Genomic DNA, 18,751 nt, shown 5'->3' with positions numbered 1-18,751 from the left:
TCTTTATGTTCTCTAATGCCATATAACAACACAGTGCAGAATAGCTACCTAAACTCTGTAAGGGAGATAGAGTATCTCGTCAATAGTTTTACATCCTCATTGAAGACAGCTTTGGATGCTGTAGCTCCTCTGAAAAAGAGAGCTTTAAATCAGAAGTGTCTGACTCCATGGTATAACTCTCAAACTCGTAGCTTAAAGCAGATAACCCGTAAGTTAGAGAGGAAATGGCGTCTCACTAACTTAGAAGATCTTCACTTAGCCTGGAAAAAGAGTCTGTTGCTCTATAAAAAAGCCCTCCGTAAAGCTAGGACATCTTTCTACTCATCACTAATTGAAGAAAATAAGAACAACCCCAGGGTTCTTTTCAGCACTGTAGCCAGGCTGACAAAGAGTCAGAGCTCTATTGAGCTGAGTATTCCATTAACTTTAACTAGTAATGAGTTCATGACTTTCTTTGCTAACAAAATTTAACTATAGAGAAAAAATTACTCATAACCATCCCAAAGACGTATCGTTATCTTTGGCTGCTTTCAGTGATGCCGGTATTTGGTTAGACTCTTTCTCTCCGATTGTTCTGTCTGAGTTATTTTCATTAGTTTACTTCATCCAAACCATCAACATGTTTATTAGACCCCATTCCTACCAGGCTGCTCAAGGAAGCCCTACCATTATTTAATGCTTCGATCTTAATATGATCAATCTATCTTTGTTAGTTGGCTATGTACCACAGGCTTTTTAAGGTGGCAGTAATTAAACCATTACTTAAAAAGCCATCACTTGACCCCAGCTATCTTAGCTAATTATAGGCCAATCTCCAACCTTCCTTTTCTCTCAAAAATTCTTGAAAGGGTAGTTGTAAAACAGCTAACTGATCATCTGCAGAGGAATGGTCTATTTGAAGAGTTTCAGTCAGGGTTTAGAATTCATCATAGTACAGAAACAGCATTAGTGAAGGTTACAAAGTGATCTTCTTATGACCTCGGACAGTGGACTCATCTCTGTGCTTGTTCTGTTAGACCTCAGTGCTGCTTTTGATACTGTTTGACCATAAAATTTTATTACAGAGATTAGAGCATGCCATAGGTATTAAGGCACTGCGCTGCGGTGGTTTTGAATCATATTTGTCTAATAGATTACAATTTGTTCATGTAAATGGGGAATCTTCTTCACAGACTAAAGTTAATTATGGAGTTCCACAAGGTTCTGTGCTAGGACCAATTTTATTCACTTTATATATGCTTCCTTAGGCAGTATTATTAGACGTATTGCTTAAATTGTTCATTGTTACGCAGATGATACCCAGCTTTATCTATCCATGAAGCCAGACGACACACACCAATTAGCTAACTGCAGGATTGTCTTACAGACATAAAGACATGGATGACCTCTAATTTCCTGCTTTTAACTCAGATAAAACTGAAGTTATTGTACTTGGCCCCACAAATCTTATAAACATGGTGTCTAACCAGATTCTTACTCTGGATGGCATTACCCTGACCTCTAGTAATACTGTGAGAAATCTTGGAGTCATTTTTGATCAGGATATGTCATTCAAAGCGCATATTAAACAAATATGTAGGACTGCTTTTTTGCATTTACGCATATCTCTAAAAATCAGAAAGGTCTTGTCTCAGAGTGATGCTGAAAAACTAATTCATGGCATTTATTTCCTCTAGGCTTGGACTATTGTAATTCATTATTATCATGTTGTCCTAAAAGTTCCTAAAAAGCCTTCAGGTTAATTCAAAATGCTGCAGCTAGAGTGCTGACGGGGACTAGAAGGAGAGAGCATATCTCACCCATATTGGCCTCTCTTCATTGGCTTCCTGTTATTCTAGAATAGAATTTAAAAATTCTTCTTCTTACTTATAAGGTTTTGAATAATCAGGTCCCTTCTTATCTTAGGGACCTCGTAGTACCATATCACCCAATAGAGCGCTTCGCTCTCAGACTGCAGGCTTACTTGTAGTTTCCTAGGGGTTGTAAGAGTAGAATGGGAGGCAGAGCCTTCAGCTTTCAGGCTCCTCTCCTGTGGAACCAGCTCCCAATTCAGATCAGGGAGACAGACAGACCCTCTCTACTTTTAAGATTAGGCTTAAAAACTTTCCTTTTTGCTAAAGCTTATAGTTAGGGCTGGATCAGGTGACCCTGAACCATCCTTAGTTATGCTGCTATAGACGTAGATGGGGCTGGGGGGTTCCCATGATGCACTGTTTCTTTCTCTTTTTGCTCTGTATGCACCACTCTGCATTTAATCATTAGTGATCGATCTCTGCTCCCCTCCACAGCATGTCTTTTTCCTGGTTCTCTCCCTCAGCCCCAACCAGTCCCAGCAGAAGACTGCCCCTCCCTGAGCCTGGTTCTGCTGGAGGTTTCTTCCTGTTAAAAGGAGTTTTTCCTTCCCACTGTAGCCAAGTGCTTGCTCACAGGGGGTCGTTTTGACCGTTGGGGTTTTACATCATTATTGTATGGCCTTGCCTTACAATATAAAGCGCCTTGGGGCAACTGTTTGTTGTGATTTGGCGCTATATAAAAAAAAATTGATTGATTGATTGATTGATATACTGTAGATTTGGCTCACCTGCGATACTGAATCCAAAGGACAACAAGAACAATACTGACAAGCAGTAAGACCAAGAGGGACATGGTCACCAATCCTGGTGATGAAAACATGGCTGCGAAACCAAGTCCTCCAGCTCCAAATTTTTCACTTCCATCTGGCTCATAATGTTGTGGTCTGAACATTTCAATAAAAGTTGTCTGCAGAATAAAGCTCAATTAACCAAATGCTGAAATACAATCAAAAGGATTTGCAGCATGCCTGCATGTACAAAAAAGTCAAAGGAGATAAAATTCTACATCCTGTTAAAAGTCTAAACAACTTCCAGATGAACAGATTCTCAGAGAAGAAGAGTTTGTACCTTACGCTGAGTGTCGCTGCTCTTCTCTGTTGCTCCGTCTCACTCTGCTGTCAGTCACTCGGTGTCCTTCGTCTTATGTGACTCACAGCAGACAGACAAAGAAGGGCGGGACTCTGGAGTCGTGTCTGTTGTTCAGGAGGTTTAGCTACAGGAATTTGAACACACTGACCTGTCAAAAAAATTTTCTGTAGTAGTTGTACAACGTTTGTTTTTATATCGAGTGCAAAATTCCAGGATTGGTGGCAGCGCTGCATCTTGATATATATATATATATTTTTTTTTTGCCATGGTGATGAAAGTATGGTAAAAAAAGAAAGTCACTGCATGTTTCAAATATGGATCTGATTCACCTGCGATACTGAGTACACAGGACGATAAGAAGGCCGAGGAGGCCTTCTTATTAGTAAAGCCAAGAGGGAAATGGTGATAAATCCTGGAGAAGAACATGTGGTTGCAAAGCCAACCAGCCACCTTGGACATAAGTGTAACTTCATTTTCTGTAAAATAAAACTCAACTCAAAACAGACCAAATCCTGAAAGTTCATCAGTTTGTCAGATGAACAGATTCTCAGAGAAGAACAGTTTGTTACCTTACGCTGTGTGGTGCTGCTCTCCTCTGTGCTCTGTTCTCACCTCGCTGTCAGTCACTCAGTGTCCTGAGTCTTGTGTAGCTCACAGCAGACAGACAAAGGAGGGAGGGGCTCTGAAGTGTCATTCAGGAGGTTTTGCCACAATCACTTGAACATATTGTGGTGTCAACAAACCCTCTCAAAAGAAAATGATTTTTAATTTTCTCCTGCAGTTCTACAAAGTTCAGATATGTGCAAGTTTATTAAACCACCTGTTATTCATACGTACATGCTGGTTGTCATACATCTGAGTGCATGTTTCTCATATTGTGGATCAGTCTGAATACATCAAAATACTTGAAGAGGTCATGTTGCCTTATGCCAAAGAGGAAATGCCCTTGAAATTATTTTTTCAACAAGACAACAACCCCAAACACACCAGCAGCAAGTGAGCAGCATCTTGATTCCAGATCAAAAAATATTAATGTTCTGGAGTGGCCAGCCCAATCCCAGGACCTTAATCCAATAGGAAATTTGTGGGGTGACATCAAAAATGCTGTTTCTGAGGCAAAGCCAAGAAATTCAGAGGAATTGTGGAATGTAATCCAATAGTCCTGTGCTGGAATACCTGTTCACAGGTGCCAGAAGTTGGTCAACTCCATGAAACACAGATGTGAAGCAGTTCTCAGAAACAATGTTTATACAACTAAATATTAGTTAAGTGATTCATAGGAAAGATGACTCTTCAAGCATTTCTCAGTTTAAACAGAAAATATTTGAGTTTTCAAAGAATAATGCAGAGCCCACTTTTTAAAAAAAGCCTAATATTACTTTTTCTTGACTTTCTGTGAAGGAATAACAAATTTGCTACATTTCTCTTCATGTTTTGATTTGGAATAAAATGTGCACTGTTCCAAATGCATTTGTGTGTGCTGAAATAAAAACAATTATAACAGTTATTAAGCTTTTGTCTGTTTGTCAAAAACAGAGCAAATCCTTGAAGTCCAGACAGTTCTTAGTTGAACTGATTCTGAGAGAACAGTTTGTACCATCCACTGTGTGATGCTGCACTGATCTGTCATTCTGTCTTACTCTGCTGTCAGTCAGTCAGTGTCCTTGTCTTTTGTGGCTCACAACAGATAGACAAAGGAGGGAGTTGTGTCTGTCATTTAGGATTTGTTGTTAAAAGAAATGAACAAACTCATGTCAAACTACGTGTAACTTCAAACTCACACATTCATTGAGCACAGGGTCAGTGCTGACCAAGGTAAACGGTCAACGTCACCCAAGTTCACGCCTTTGAAGGCCTAAAAAAATTAATTATGGAAAGAGGACCAGAGGCCAAAAATACGTATTGATGTTTTTTGTTCTTAATTGAAATTCAGACAGACTCGCCCACAGACATTATCTACCTGGTTGGTGCTGAACCTGCGACCTTGAGGTCACATGCCATGATGGTTTGTTCAAATTCTTTCATATTTTGCACGCTGGGGTAAAACTTTGTGATTTTGGAGATGCTGAGTTATGCAGATAACCCCTACAAATGTAAAAAAAACTTGAAAGCATTTACAAAAACATCAGAGGAGATGAGCAAAAAATTCACAGTGAGACTAAAAACTAATTATGGAGCATTTTATTGAGTTACTCCCTAAGAGGACCACGAGAACATGCTCATTGTTCCACGTGATAAATGATCACAAAGCCGAGTAACATCTTAGATTTCAGCTTCCAGATCCACAGTTTCTTTCTCTGTCACTTCCTTCTTCTTCATTTCCTCTTGAAGAGTTCTTCTCCTGCAAATATACAAACATAAGTGTTTTTCTTCATATGAATATTTAGTCTTCAAGAACAAAATGGCCTGTTTTGTTTTGCGTTTTTTAAATTTTGTGATGCAAATCCAGAGGTCTTTTATGTTGTAAAACAATGCATTTAGTGACATTTCACTGAATTTCTTGAAGAATTTTCAGCTGATCCTCATAGAAATTGATTGAATCATTGATTTCATAGACACAAAGAATTTGTTACACTCTGGTATTGATTGAAACCCGAATGTAGATTCTGGATAATTTATTCAACCTACTTTTGTGCCATCAGAGAGGGCATTTTGCAACATTTTTTCCAGTTGATGAATTCGATTGGTAATGTTTTCATGATTTTTGGTGGAGATCAACATCTGGATTTTACAAACTGCTTCATTTTCTCAACATTTAGATCAGTTTTTCAAACAGTTTTCAGGTGATCTCCATGAAAACAAGTGGAACCCTTTAAACATAAACATAAATATGTTCACATGGATCCAGATGTGGAATCTTGATTGTTTGTCTTTCATGTACATGCATTTAAAATCAGGAGAGAATCACGATATTTTCATCAATTTCAAGAAGAATTTTCAGATGATCTCCATGATTTGGAGAAAAAAACAATATTCTTAAGAGAAAGAACCCACTAACACTCCATCTAAGTATTTTTGTACCACATGAGTGGCTGGAAATTAAAACAGATAAAGTCAGTTTGACTTCTCAGATATACTGTAGATTTGGCTCACCTGCGATACTGAGTCCAAAGGACAACAAGAACAATGCTGACAAGGAGTAAGACCAAGAGGGACATGGTCACCAATCCTGGTGAAGAAAACATGGCTGCAAAGCCAAATCCTCTCCTTCCACCTGGACGTCGATGTGGTGGTCTGTACATTTTAGTCAAAGTCGTCTGCAGAATAAAGCTTAATTAACCAAATGCTGAAATACAATCCAAAGGATTTGCAGCACCCCTGCATGTTCAAAAAAGTCAAAGGAGATCAAATTCAACATCCTGTTAAAAGTCCAATCAGTTTTCAAATGAACAGATACACAGAGTAGAACAGTTTGTACCTTACGCTGACTGGTGCTGCTCTCCTCTGTTGCACCGTCTCACTCTGCTGTCAGTCTCTCAGTGTCCTTCATCTTATGTGGCTCACAGCAGACAGAAAAAAGGAGGGTGGGACTCTGGAGTCATGTCTGTCGTTCAGGAGGTTTAGCTTCAGGAATCTGAACAAACTGTCCTGTCAAAAAATTTTATGGAGTAGTTGTACAAAGTTTGGATTTATAACCAAGCACAATTGTTAATTTCACAGTAATAAAATGTTTACTGTCAAACAGACAAATTAATGGAAATTTTACTTGAATAATCACAGCAGCATGATTATGTTAATACCACATAAAGACATAAAGGAGGTGTCAGAGTTACTGGTTCTGAGAAGTAATTGTTTTTATAGCGAATGACTGCAGAAGTAATGCAAATTGCAACCAACGTTTTCATTCAAAACCTCAAATTCCGTCCCTGCTCCAAGGGCTTTCTGGTGAGACAGATTCAGCTGTTTGAACATCCCAGTGGCATGGACATGGGTGAGAGGTGAACTAACCTACTCACTACCTCCGAGGTCCATCTGAAGGAGCACTTCTTCAGCTGGCCGCTAAGACCGACTGCATGACCTGGAAGGTTGTGAACCTCCAGACTATTCTTGAATACACTAATCACGCCGATGCTGTCAAGAATAGAAAGGAAAGATTGTGTGTCTCTGCAGAGAAACTCAATCTCATTTTTTATGCTGATCATGCCAGGATGATCAGTTCAGCTTTGAAGTAATACAGCAGCACAGTTACAGCAAATCTGAACCCCATATTGGCAGTGAAACAGGATCGAAGTGGGCAAGCGTGCACATAACTGGTGCTCTGGTGTTGTGCATGAGAAAAATAAATGGATGCACTGCAAAAAAGACTAAAGAAAATATTTTTTGTAGAAGCTGTGGTCATCAATTTCCTTCATGTTTTCCATAGAAGTGCTTGTCCTTCAACACAACAGACATCACAGTTTTTGTTCGAAAGACTGTGGTATTATTAATGAGGATGGATGCACAGGTGACACGTTTACTCCAAACACACCGGTGACTCTTCCAAAATCAGCAGTGATCTTGAATGCATATGGAAAGAAAGCGTGTGATACTTTTTATTTCTCACTGCCCTCAGCCACCACAGTGTTTTATTTTGTGCATGACAAAATCATCGACTCCATCAACACCAATGCATTCATTACTAAAACTTGTTTCATGTGCCAACAGCAAACCACCACCCTGTTCTCCAAACACACCATGAATACACATGCTGATGGCACAATGTTTCTTTGGTGGTTGTCCCTTCAGTCATCACGAAACATTTTTAGAAAGTTGCTTCAAAACATGCAAACTGATACTTCTCATTTAGAGATAGAGTGCACTATTTTTGTCATTTAATACCAATGTGGATTCAATATTTTTCTCCTTATTTTTCTTATTATCATCACAAAATGGCATCTTGCAAGATCTTATTAAATTTGTTGAATATTTATAACTGATTCCCATTCAATTTAGTGTTTTTATTGCTGTTTTATGAAGACGAAGAACACATTACATTTTGGTGTTGATTGAGAACTGAATGTGGATTCTGATATCTTCCTTAAACCCTTTCTTGTTTATTTGTTTTTTGTCACCAGAGAGGACATTCTGTAATATTTCAAGCAATGTGCTGAAGAATGTCCAGCTGATCTACATGAAAGTTTGTGTAATATTGTTTAATTCTTTGTTTGTACATCACCAAGCAAACCATATTGTTATGTGTCGGACGCAGCTCGGAGAACCGACCAGCGTTTGAAGGACCCAGTATGAAATAAGCAGAGCATGGTACAAAGGCTAACTGAATTTAATACATAACAGTGATACAAAATACAACAAAAGAAAGTGCGGTCTGGCGTGGTGTGCTCCCAGCAGCGCTAACGGTCCGGAGCCAGAAGCTGTTCGGACCCAAGGACCCCGCCGACACCCCCCAGGTGGCCGCAACAAACCGAGTCTGTGAAAGAAGGAACCATTATGTGAGTCCACACTCTACACACAGAGAGAACACTTAAAAGGTGTACAAACAGCAAACACTTCCTGGCTTGATTACTAATCAGCTTCCCAACCTGCAGGCATGGAACATCCAGTTCACAAAACTCCACTGCAGTGGAAGCCGATACATGACTAACATACAGCTCAATATAATAAGGTGTGAGGGACACCACATTTACTGACTGTATAAATGTTAGTCACAAAATCTAACGTACCTCAGGAAGTGTGCTGACGAGCGTGAGACCTCACCCCCTCCTCTTTCACAGACCGTGCATCAAACCCTGGACGTTCTCTGCATCCACTGATGATGAGATGGCTCCCGAGACGACGATCTCACCCGTCTGGTCACAAGGTCGAGTCTCTGGCAAATACACACTGTATACTCCAGTCTTAAATGCCACCATGTTCCAATCCATATAGATGCACCTCAGCTGTGAGTCCTGACGAGCCGCAGGTGATCAGGGTGAGGTCCTGATAACCTCAGCAACACAGCCACTCAGTCCCAAATGCAAGCCACCTGGAAGGAGAAACAAAGGACAGAAACAAAAAGGCAGCCAGGCCCCCCCAGCCATATAACACATATTTCCTGACCTTTCAATGACTTGTAATTCTTGTAATTGTAATTCTTGTAATTCAATGACCTTTTCATGATGGTGAATGGAGAATTTTGGAACAAATTAATGATTAAAAAAAAAAACACATAGGAGTTTTGTTTTTTCCAAGGAAAAAATTTCTCCCCCACAAAATGCAGTTCAAAATCCACCCATGCATTCCAGGAAACACATGGGTGGATTTTGAACTGCATTTTACTGCAATAAACATTCACCAATCACAAAGAACATGTTCCACTTTTCCATGATTTTTCATAACCTAAAACCAAATTCCATGACTTTACAGGCCTGAAAATAAATTTTTCAATTGCCATGACATTAAATGAGTGAGCCAACCCTGAATCTTGCACACCTAGGAATTAGTTACATGAGGTTGGTCACCATTATATTGTATTGTATCTTTTATAATTTATATTTACGTTTATATCTTGTATCTTATATTTTCAATCGTTGTACTCGGCTCCAGCTCAAACTGTACGATAAAACTGCAGGGTGTAAAAGTTCAGAGCGCACGATATATGTTCTCACACTATACGGTCTCACATTGTATGTTCAAAAAGAACACGTTGGACTTGTGTTTCCGGAAGGAAAACGTAAACAGAAGCTGCTCTGTCCCAAAGAGATGATCCCTGTTTATGCTCTCCCCAGTTCTGCATTGGTGTTTACACATGCGCAGTGCAAGAGGTTGGGGTAAATCAGCTTGTAAATGCTCGTACCGCTGCTTCAACAGTGCGATACCCTCATGAGGGCCGACCAGAATATCAAACAGGTTTGATTTTCATCCGACCATACGATTGCCGATGGCGAGGTGGTTGTGAGAGGTTAAACACAGCTCGTTCGTTACTCCATGTATACTACATGATGCAGGATGCACGATTAAGCTGAAACTTGGTGCGATCCAAAAAATTCTTGCACGAGTGAAAAATTGGCTCAAAAAGGGCCAAAACTTGCACAGTGTAAACCCAGCTTTAGGACACCGAGTGATTGACAGCAGAGTGAGACGGAGCAACAGTCAGCGTAAGGTACAAACTGTTCTTTTTCTTATCGTGCCCCTGTTTTGTGGAATGACCTCTCTGTGTCAATAAAATAGTCAGATTCTGTGGAGACTTTCAAGACCAGACATAAGACACACTTATTTTTTTTTTCGTATGGCTAGCATACTGGCATAGTATAGTTCTACACTTTTTACTCTTTTAATTAATTTTATTAGGAAACGGAGCGTGCCGGAGTCTCAACTTTATCTAAATTCTGGGTCTTTCAGTGAAGCTTAGGTCTCGTGGCCGGCGATCACCTGAGTATATCCTGTTTTTATTCTTGTTTAATGCTGACACATTATACTGTATTTCTTGTCTTTCTGAGGCCTGATTCTGTTTTTTTTTTTTCTCTCTGTTTAAGGTACAGCTCCATCCAGAGATGGGTGTGGTATTTGTGCTGGAGACCCTCCTGTCCTGTGCACCAACAGTATTTCCTGTATATTCGTTTTGTGAATTGTTCTGTAATTTATGTTTGTAGCATGGCCCAAGCAGAGGGTCACCCCTTTGAGTCTGGTCTGCTTGAGGTTTCTTCCTCAGAGGGAGTTTTTCTTTACCACTGCTGGTGTTGGGGTTAGTAAGGTTAGACCTTTCTTGTGTGAAGCACCTTGAGGCAACTCTGTTGTGATTTGGCACTATATAAATGAAAATAAATTGAAATTGAATTGAAAATTCTCTGAGAATCTGTTCATCTGAAAACTCTTTGGATTTTTAACAGGATGTAGAATTTTATGTCCTTTGACTTTAAAGTACATGCAGGTGTGCTGCAAAACGTTTGGACTGTATTTCAGCATTTAGTTAATTAAGCTTTATTCTAAAGAATATTCAGACCACAGCATCAAGGTCCAGATAGAAGTGAAGGATTTGGCTTTGCAGCCATGTTTTCATCACCAGGATTGTTGACCATGTCCCTCTTGGTCTTACTCCTTGTCAGCATTGACATTATTCATATGAACAAAAGCACTGATGTTTGTGTGTTTGCAGGAGAAGAACTCCTCAAGAGGAAACAAGGAAGAAGGAGGAAGTGAAGGATAAAGAAACTGTGGATCTGGAAGCTGGAATCTAAGTTGATACTTGACTTTGTGGAAAGATGAGCATGTTCTCATGGTTCTCTTGGGGAGTAAGACAATAAAATGCTCCAGAATTAGTTTTTAGTTTCTCTGTGAATTTTTTGCTCATCTCCTGTGGCGTTTTTGTAGATGCTTTCAAGTCCTTTTAGATTTGTAGGTTTCAGATGCAAACCTCAGTATCTCAAAAATCACTAATTTTTACCTCAGTGTGCAAAATATGAAAGAATTTGAACAAACCATCATGTCACGTGACCTGAAGGTCACAGTTCCAGCACCGTAGGAAATATGAGCAGGGAAGTTAAAAAACAAAATTCATCTGACTGGCATGACCATCGAGCAAAGTCCTTTATCTCTGTCTGTCTTGAGTGGCAGCACCCTGATGTCTGTGTGAATGTGATGTATTATTGTTAATATGTTTGCGTGTCTGTCTGAGGTGAAAAGAAAATGCTGCAGAACCTATTTACTCTTCACTGTCAGCAGTCATTTCATTTCTGAGTCATCCCTGAGGAGCTTTTGTCTTTGTGGATTTTCAGCTCTTCTTTCACATCCCAGTAACCTGTGTTTTCTTGTTTTCACCCACATAACTGCTAATTATCAACTAAACACTCTGACTGCTGTTGATAAATGGTAAATGGACTGCATTTATATAGCGATTTTCCATCTGCATCAGATGCTCAAAGCGCTTTACAATAATGCATCACATTCACCCCAGTATCAGAGTGTTGCCATACAAGGTGCCCACTACACACCAGGAGCAACTAGGGGTTTAAGGACCTTGCTCAAGGGTCCTTAGTGATTTTCCGGTCAATTTCAATTTCAGTTTCAATTTATTTTCATTTATATAGGCACCAAATCACAACAGAGTTGCCTCAAGGTGCTTCACACAAGTAAGATCTAACCTTACTAACCCCCAGAGCAGCAGTGGTAAGGAAAAACTCCCTCTGAGGAAGAAACCTCAAGCAGACCAGACTCAAAGGGGTGACCCTCTGCTTGGGTCATGCTACAGACATAAATTACAGAACAATTCACAAAACGAATATACTGGTGCACAGGACACACTGTAAACCCGGACAGTCATACTAACTCATAAACTTTTGATACACATGAATCATAAAAAGACAATTCGTTGATTTAACATTAATCTTTTGAGTACACAAAGTGACAAATCTGGATTTACTTTGAATACAGGCAATAATCTCTGAATTGACATCTTAACTTTTGAGTTTTCCGTGGTTACGTCATGACGTCACATACACCTCCTCTCCGTTCACGCACGCGAGTTCGAGAAGCAAGATGGCTGCTTGAAGCGGAGGACAAACCCTCGTCGCCCGCAACATAAAGGTAACGTTTATTATCTTTATTTCTGCATGTGTTCATGTAAAACTGTGCTACTATGTTTATTTAAGGGTCGGACGTTGACAAGACGACGTAACGTTAACTAGATTGTCTATCGCTAGCATAGCAAGTTTAAGCAACATAGTGAACGTTGTATTTTATACTTGTTCATTACATACAGACTGATTTATTTCAAATGTTTTTTGTTTTAATTTTGATCATTATAACAAACTGACTGGTGATAAAAGCATGCATGCATCCACATGTTGGCCTGAGACAGGCCTGAGGCAGGCTCTGGCAATGTTTTTTAAATCAATCAATCAATCAATTTTATTTATATAGCGCCAAATCACAACAAACAGTTGCCCCAAGGCGCTTATATTGTAAGGCAAGGCCATACAATAATTACGTAAAAACCCCAACGGTCAAAACGACCCCCTGTGAGCAAGCACTTGGCGACAGTGGGAAGGAAAAACTCTCTTTTAACAGGAAGAAACCTCCAGCAGAACCAGGCTCAGGGAGGGGCAGTCTTCTGCTGGGACTGGTTGGGGCTGAGGAAGAGAACCAGGAAAAAGACATGCTGTGGAGGGGAGCAGAGATCAATCACTAATGATTAAATGCAGAGTGGTGCATACAGAGCAAAAAGAGAAAGAAACACTCAGTGCATCATGGGAACCCCCCAGCAGTCTAAGTCTATAGCAGCATAACTAAGGGATGGTTCAGGGTCACCTGATCCAGCCCTAACTATAAGCTTTAGCAAAAAGGAAAGTTTTAAGCCTAATCTTAAAAGTAGAGAGGGTGTCTGTCTCCCTGATCTGAATTGAGAGCTGGTTCCACAGGAGAGGAGCCTGAAAGCTGAAGGCTCTGCCTAGCTAAAACATAGCTAAAACCTATTTTTGGGATGTTCTTAATGTGAGGAACAAAAGTCAGCTCAGAATCAAAAATCATGCCCAAGTCTCTCGCTTGTGGAAAGGGATTAAAGACAGGAACTGTAGTTGGTTTAAAGTTTCACTCTTAACCTCATAGAAAATCTGTGGTGTTTTATGAATAAGATGCTGTTAATGATCTGTATTTGTTTTAATAAATCAAGTGTAATTTTTTTCCCCCTTTGTGCTCCTATGTCTCAGAATAGACCAAAATCATTGTCGTCTGGCCTGGAAGCTGATACAGCTTTACACCTCTACATTTAAATGACCGAGGTATGTATTGACTTGCATTCAAACAAATTCTTAAGCACTGTACGTATTTTCTAGTTAGGGTAGCTAGTGCTAGTGTACAGGAGGAATGCACACTTTTGCTCCGATGATGATAATAGCAATCTTTAGTTCATTATTAGACAACAGACTTTTTAAAATACACAGAATGACTCATTTTACATATTCATGCTGCATGTGTTGTGCAAGTCAATATTTGATTGATTAAATTTAGAAAGTCATGTACTGTCCACATACTGTGTGGTTATGTAACTGAAGTGACTCAGGAGCAGAATGGCCCCTCTCTGGGGCCCGACGGAGTGAGCCCTGGAGCGTCACACTAAGGTGGAGACTGTCTCAGCGCTAGCAAAGTATTGCTTACTTCAGCTAATGCAGAGTTACAGCCACAAGCTAACATCACAGAAACATGGATGTGTGCTAATGTGTAGCAGAGAGCCACAGTTTTATCTGTGTGAAATAAGGGCCATGAACCTGGCTCCTGTGTCATTTTACTTGCATAAACGTACTGTATGAGGTGGTACATTACTCTTCTAAAATTCAGTCAATCAAATATTGACTTGTACAACACATGGAGCTGCATGAATATGTAAAGTGAGTCTATATTGTCTAATAATGAACTAAAGATTATTATCGGAGCAAAGTGAGCATGAGATTTTTGTGTTTAAAAAGGCCATTACATTGGGTTTAAAAATGCTGAAATTCCTGGCTCTTCCAGGCTGCGGCCCCTGGACCCCCAGCAAATTGTCAGAGTTTGGATGCATCTTCTTATCTCCCATTCTCTTCCCTGTGATAGCCAGCTTCAAGCAGACTTCTAGATCAGTGGTTCACAGCCATAGTAGTTGAGTAGAGTACAGTCTTTTTTTTTTTTTTATAAAATGTTTAAAATGTACCCTTATTACAAGAGAAACCGGCCCTGCAACAGAAGAAAAGGGTAACTCTTCTGAGTGATGTTTGGAGAAAATTATTTCTTTTTTGTTTTTGTTATCCCATAAACTGTATTGAACGTACAATTCAGAAAATTGGTCAAATCCTTGTTATTAAAAGTGGAAGTCTAGCTGTGTAAAATATTTAACTCAACCCTAAATGTGACCCTTTTTATTGGCCTTACCTTAATCTATCTGCAAGCAAAAGATAATCCTTACATACAATGCAAGTAATGCAACTCCCATTGGTCATGAAATGTTTACTGATCACAATCAGATTACTCACTGATACTGTATGTATTATCATACTGACAATCTATAAAAAAAAAAACAGTACAGCACAGCAACATATATCAATACGACATAAAATGTAGTGTGACCTATTGAGTAAATGTGTCTTCATGTGTATTTGAAATCCTTATACAGCTTGCAGACTATTGACATTTTTTGTTAAGCCTGATTCTCTGGCTGACCGAACTAAACCATTTCTCTTCAACAAAAATTTTTAATTTTTTTAATCTTCTTTGTCAATAGGAAGTCTTCGGCAATGTTGACATCAGACGCATATTGTGTCTTCGGGGACTTAGTGCCTACCTAATGGAAGATGATACAGACTTCTTCCAGTGCTGCAATGTAAGTATGTTTGTTCTTCATAATGAAATTTATTGAGGTGACTTACTTTTCAGATGACATTAAGATTCACTAAATGGTGACTTAGAGCAGAGTGGTTGAGGACTTTGAGGCTGAGGCAGAAACAAGTGCATGTTGCAAAGGACAATGCCACCACTCACACTTAACAAGATGCAGGTTTTATCAAGTTGTAGACACATTGCATTGTGATTAGGGCTGAACTATTAATCGCATTTGCAAAAATATCACAATATTATAAAACACAATTTTCAAATCGCAAAGTCTGCAATTTTAAAATTGAATAAATGCTTTTTATGCCAGTTTTTTTTTTTTTTTTTTTAGACTTTTATTCAGTTCAGACAGTGTTAAATTGAAGTAAAAATGAAGTTCATGTTTTCTGAAATGTGAAACGGTGAAGAGGTAAAGCCATAGTTTGCTTTAAAGCTGCACATTAATAAACAAGTTATCAGGTTAAACAAACCTGATAGTTTATTATGGAACAAAATCATGTATTAATTTTATTTAATTAAAATACTGAATAATGAAAAAATACACTTGAATTAGATGCCTTTTATAAGATAAAATATCTCAATTTAACAATGTTTTACATTGAATAATCAAGTCTTTTCTCTTATTCAACGCATCTTATTTCAAGCAAAATTTGCTTTTAAAAGTATTTTTATTGTTGTTGCCAGAGTCAGAGGTCAGAATGACTCATAAGGTAAAATATCCTTTAACTGGGTCATTTTAACTTATTAAGGCATCGTTAATTTGAAGTGGATGGACTAAACATGCCCCCAACCGTGCCCCCTGGCCTTGGTTCCCCAGGGCTTTGGCTTCCTGACTGTCCTATATATATATATATATATATATATATATATATATATATATATATATATATATATCCCCTCACATGACCTGTATACCTTTTTTTTCACCCATGTTGATATCATATATTGTATATTAAGCATGCTCTGCCTTGCTTTAGCTTTCTGAACTTTTCTTGAAGAGAGTAGTGGCAGCGCGACGGTGGTTGCAGCAGCCTGAAAGGCACTGATCAAATTTGTTGTCTTTCTGTTTTTGTGCTATGTTGTTTTATGTCTGTTTTGATTGTCTTTTGATATAAAGCACTTTGGCGATCTTTAATCTGTGAACAGTACTATATAAATACATTTTTGATTGATTGACATAGGTAATTTTATTAATACATAAAATGACAGGAACAGTGGGTCTTTAGATTCCTTTTCCTCATCTCTGACTGTGATTTAGCCCACTGCATTATGTTATTACTTGCACAATTTGTTCTAATTTTAAATGCATAATTTGTATTTTGCAGCAAGATGGTGAACCTGATGTGTCCAATCTCCCTCTGGCTCTACTCATCGAGTCTCCAGAAGTCTTCCAACCAGGCAAAGTCTCAATTATAGTGGAAGGAAACATTGTGATGCACGAGTGTTCTACTCTCCCAAAGGCGTATATGTTGTTAATTGGTTTACTGTACATATTCAACATTGAATACCCAAAGCTACTTTTGAACACATTCACATTTGTGCAAAACATTGTGATTTGTCTGGAGAGCAACAACAAGCTCTCAAACCATGTCTGGCATCTTTGAAAAATTATCTTTTTGAAGACCAGTGTTAAATGTTGCAAATCAGGTTGTTCACTATGGTGCTGCAAGTTGCCAGTGTTCTTTTTCTTCTATGAATAGCTTTTAGCAAATTTTAGCTATAAATTTTACAACTTTTTTTTTTCGTAAGAGTGTGTAAGCATGCAAAATGACAAGAGGCAAAGTTCCTGATTGATTCAGGAGGGGAGGGACAAGCACTGACAGGGGATAGTGCCTGATAGAGCTGCTACAAACGACTATTTTGATAGTCGACTATTCAACATTTCTGTGAAGGCTCTCAGGTGTCCAGGTGGTTTCCATTGTAGAGAAGCTTGAATCTTCAACTGGACTGGGTTGCTTGATGCAAGGGTGTTTTCGCTTCTAATCACAGAAGCTTCTCAGCTAAACTACTTGCTCTGGTAGCTGACTTCTGTCTTGACTCTTGTAGAGAAGAAGGCAGACGTAACTTTAAGCTGGAGTTTTAAACATCAGTCTCATTAGGACAGTTTCACTACAGCACAATAGGTGCTAATTAAAGCTTTTGTTAGTCACTAGCCTCTCGACAGGAGGGGTCTGGTTATGTTTAAAACTCCAGCTTAAAGTTACGTCTGCCTTCTTCTCTACAAGAGTCAAGACAGAAGTCAGACTACCAGAGCAAGAAATTTAGCTGAGGAAGCTTCTGTGATTAGAAGCGAAACGTCCTCGCGTCAAGCAACCCAGTCCAGTTGAAGATTCAAGTTTCTCTACGACTAGTCAACGATTATTTTTGCGACTAATCGACTAGTTGGACCATATGGCAGCTATTGCACAATTATACAGCTGCTGTTTTATTCATCGTTCAATCATTAGCTTCCAGCTTGAGTTGGTGTTAAACTGTTAAGCATGTATTGCCAATACAGCTTATAAAAACACAATTAATAGCTATGTAATCATGACAGCATTTAGAATGTTCACCCCAGACAAAGTTAATACATGTGTTTCACTTTTAAGCATATTCATTACATTATTTCAATATGTGGACAGACTGAAAAGAGGCGATGTGTTGTGTTGTTGGCCTGTCGGTGTGCGGGCAGACAGACCAGCTCGTGTTGTGCATGTATTTGTGTTTACTGACTGATTTAGATCAAAAATATTAAAACATATCAGGCCTTACTTTTGGATGGATGCACTTTTACTTTAAAGTTTGAGCCATGGCGTTTAATTTAAGACGAATTTTCCGTTTTGTCTTATGGGACTTGTGGCGCTGACGTCTGGTTCAATCATATTTACGGACACATTATGTAGCTGTATGTTTGCCTATTGACTTTTCTTTTGCTTCAGTATTCAAAGACGTGTGTCGTGTACACCAGCCATTTTGAGTGAAAAACAATGACTGTTCACTTGTTTGAATAATAGCCTAAAGGTTTGAATTGTTTGAATATTGTTTTGAATTGTTTGAATAATAAATGCCATTGCTTTGAATATTTGGCCTTGGGTCTTGTGTTGAAAGCTGACCTGATTATATTATTTGGATGTTTTGTGCAAGTGTATAGATTTTAAGTTAAAAGTTCTGTAAAAGTAAATATGATATGCTAATATAACTTAAAAACTATTGGTTGAAATTTTCAGAAAAAAATGAAATTCAATAAGTCAGGATAACTTTAAAATTCTAGGTTGAAAGTGACAGAAGAAGTTAATGTTACATGTTAACCAAACTTTAAAATTTAAGTTTAAAACTGACAAAAAGTCAGTGCAATAAGCAAGCTGAACTTTAAGGTTTTAAGTTTAAATTGGGAAAAAAAAACGCATATGCAATAAGCTCAGTAAACTTGTAAAAATAAGGTTGTATGGGTCTCTTGAACTTGTAACTTATAAGTTGGACATGACTTAAAAATTTTAGAACATTAACTCAAAAATTATGTCGTAATTTTTTTGCCATTACTGAACTTTTTCGGATTTACA

General features: G+C 38.6%; 2 long non-coding RNA genes across 2 annotated transcripts in view; one reads left to right on the top strand and one right to left on the bottom strand.

Annotated features, from left to right (window-relative positions):
* Nucleotides 1-3,085, top strand: part of LOC117503084 — a 16,383-nt gene extending 13,298 nt beyond the window's left edge. The window contains exon 3 of the long non-coding RNA XR_004558476.1: nucleotides 2,913-3,085. This is a non-coding gene — a long non-coding RNA (uncharacterized LOC117503084). The remainder of the gene's footprint in view (nucleotides 1-2,912) is intronic.
* LOC117503083 overlaps nucleotides 1-18,751 on the bottom strand; it is a 21,713-nt gene extending 2,962 nt beyond the window's left edge. The window contains exons 1-3 of the long non-coding RNA XR_004558474.1: nucleotides 18,737-18,751; nucleotides 6,361-6,530; nucleotides 6,036-6,199 (exon numbers count right to left, since the gene is read on the bottom strand). This is a non-coding gene — a long non-coding RNA (uncharacterized LOC117503083). The remainder of the gene's footprint in view (nucleotides 1-6,035; nucleotides 6,200-6,360; nucleotides 6,531-18,736) is intronic.

This window comes from Thalassophryne amazonica, chromosome 21 (assembly GCF_902500255.1).
Source record: "Thalassophryne amazonica chromosome 21, fThaAma1.1, whole genome shotgun sequence".
NCBI classification, from domain to species: Eukaryota; Metazoa; Chordata; class Actinopteri; order Batrachoidiformes; family Batrachoididae; genus Thalassophryne; species Thalassophryne amazonica.
This window is presented reverse-complemented; position numbering and strand designations above follow the sequence as displayed.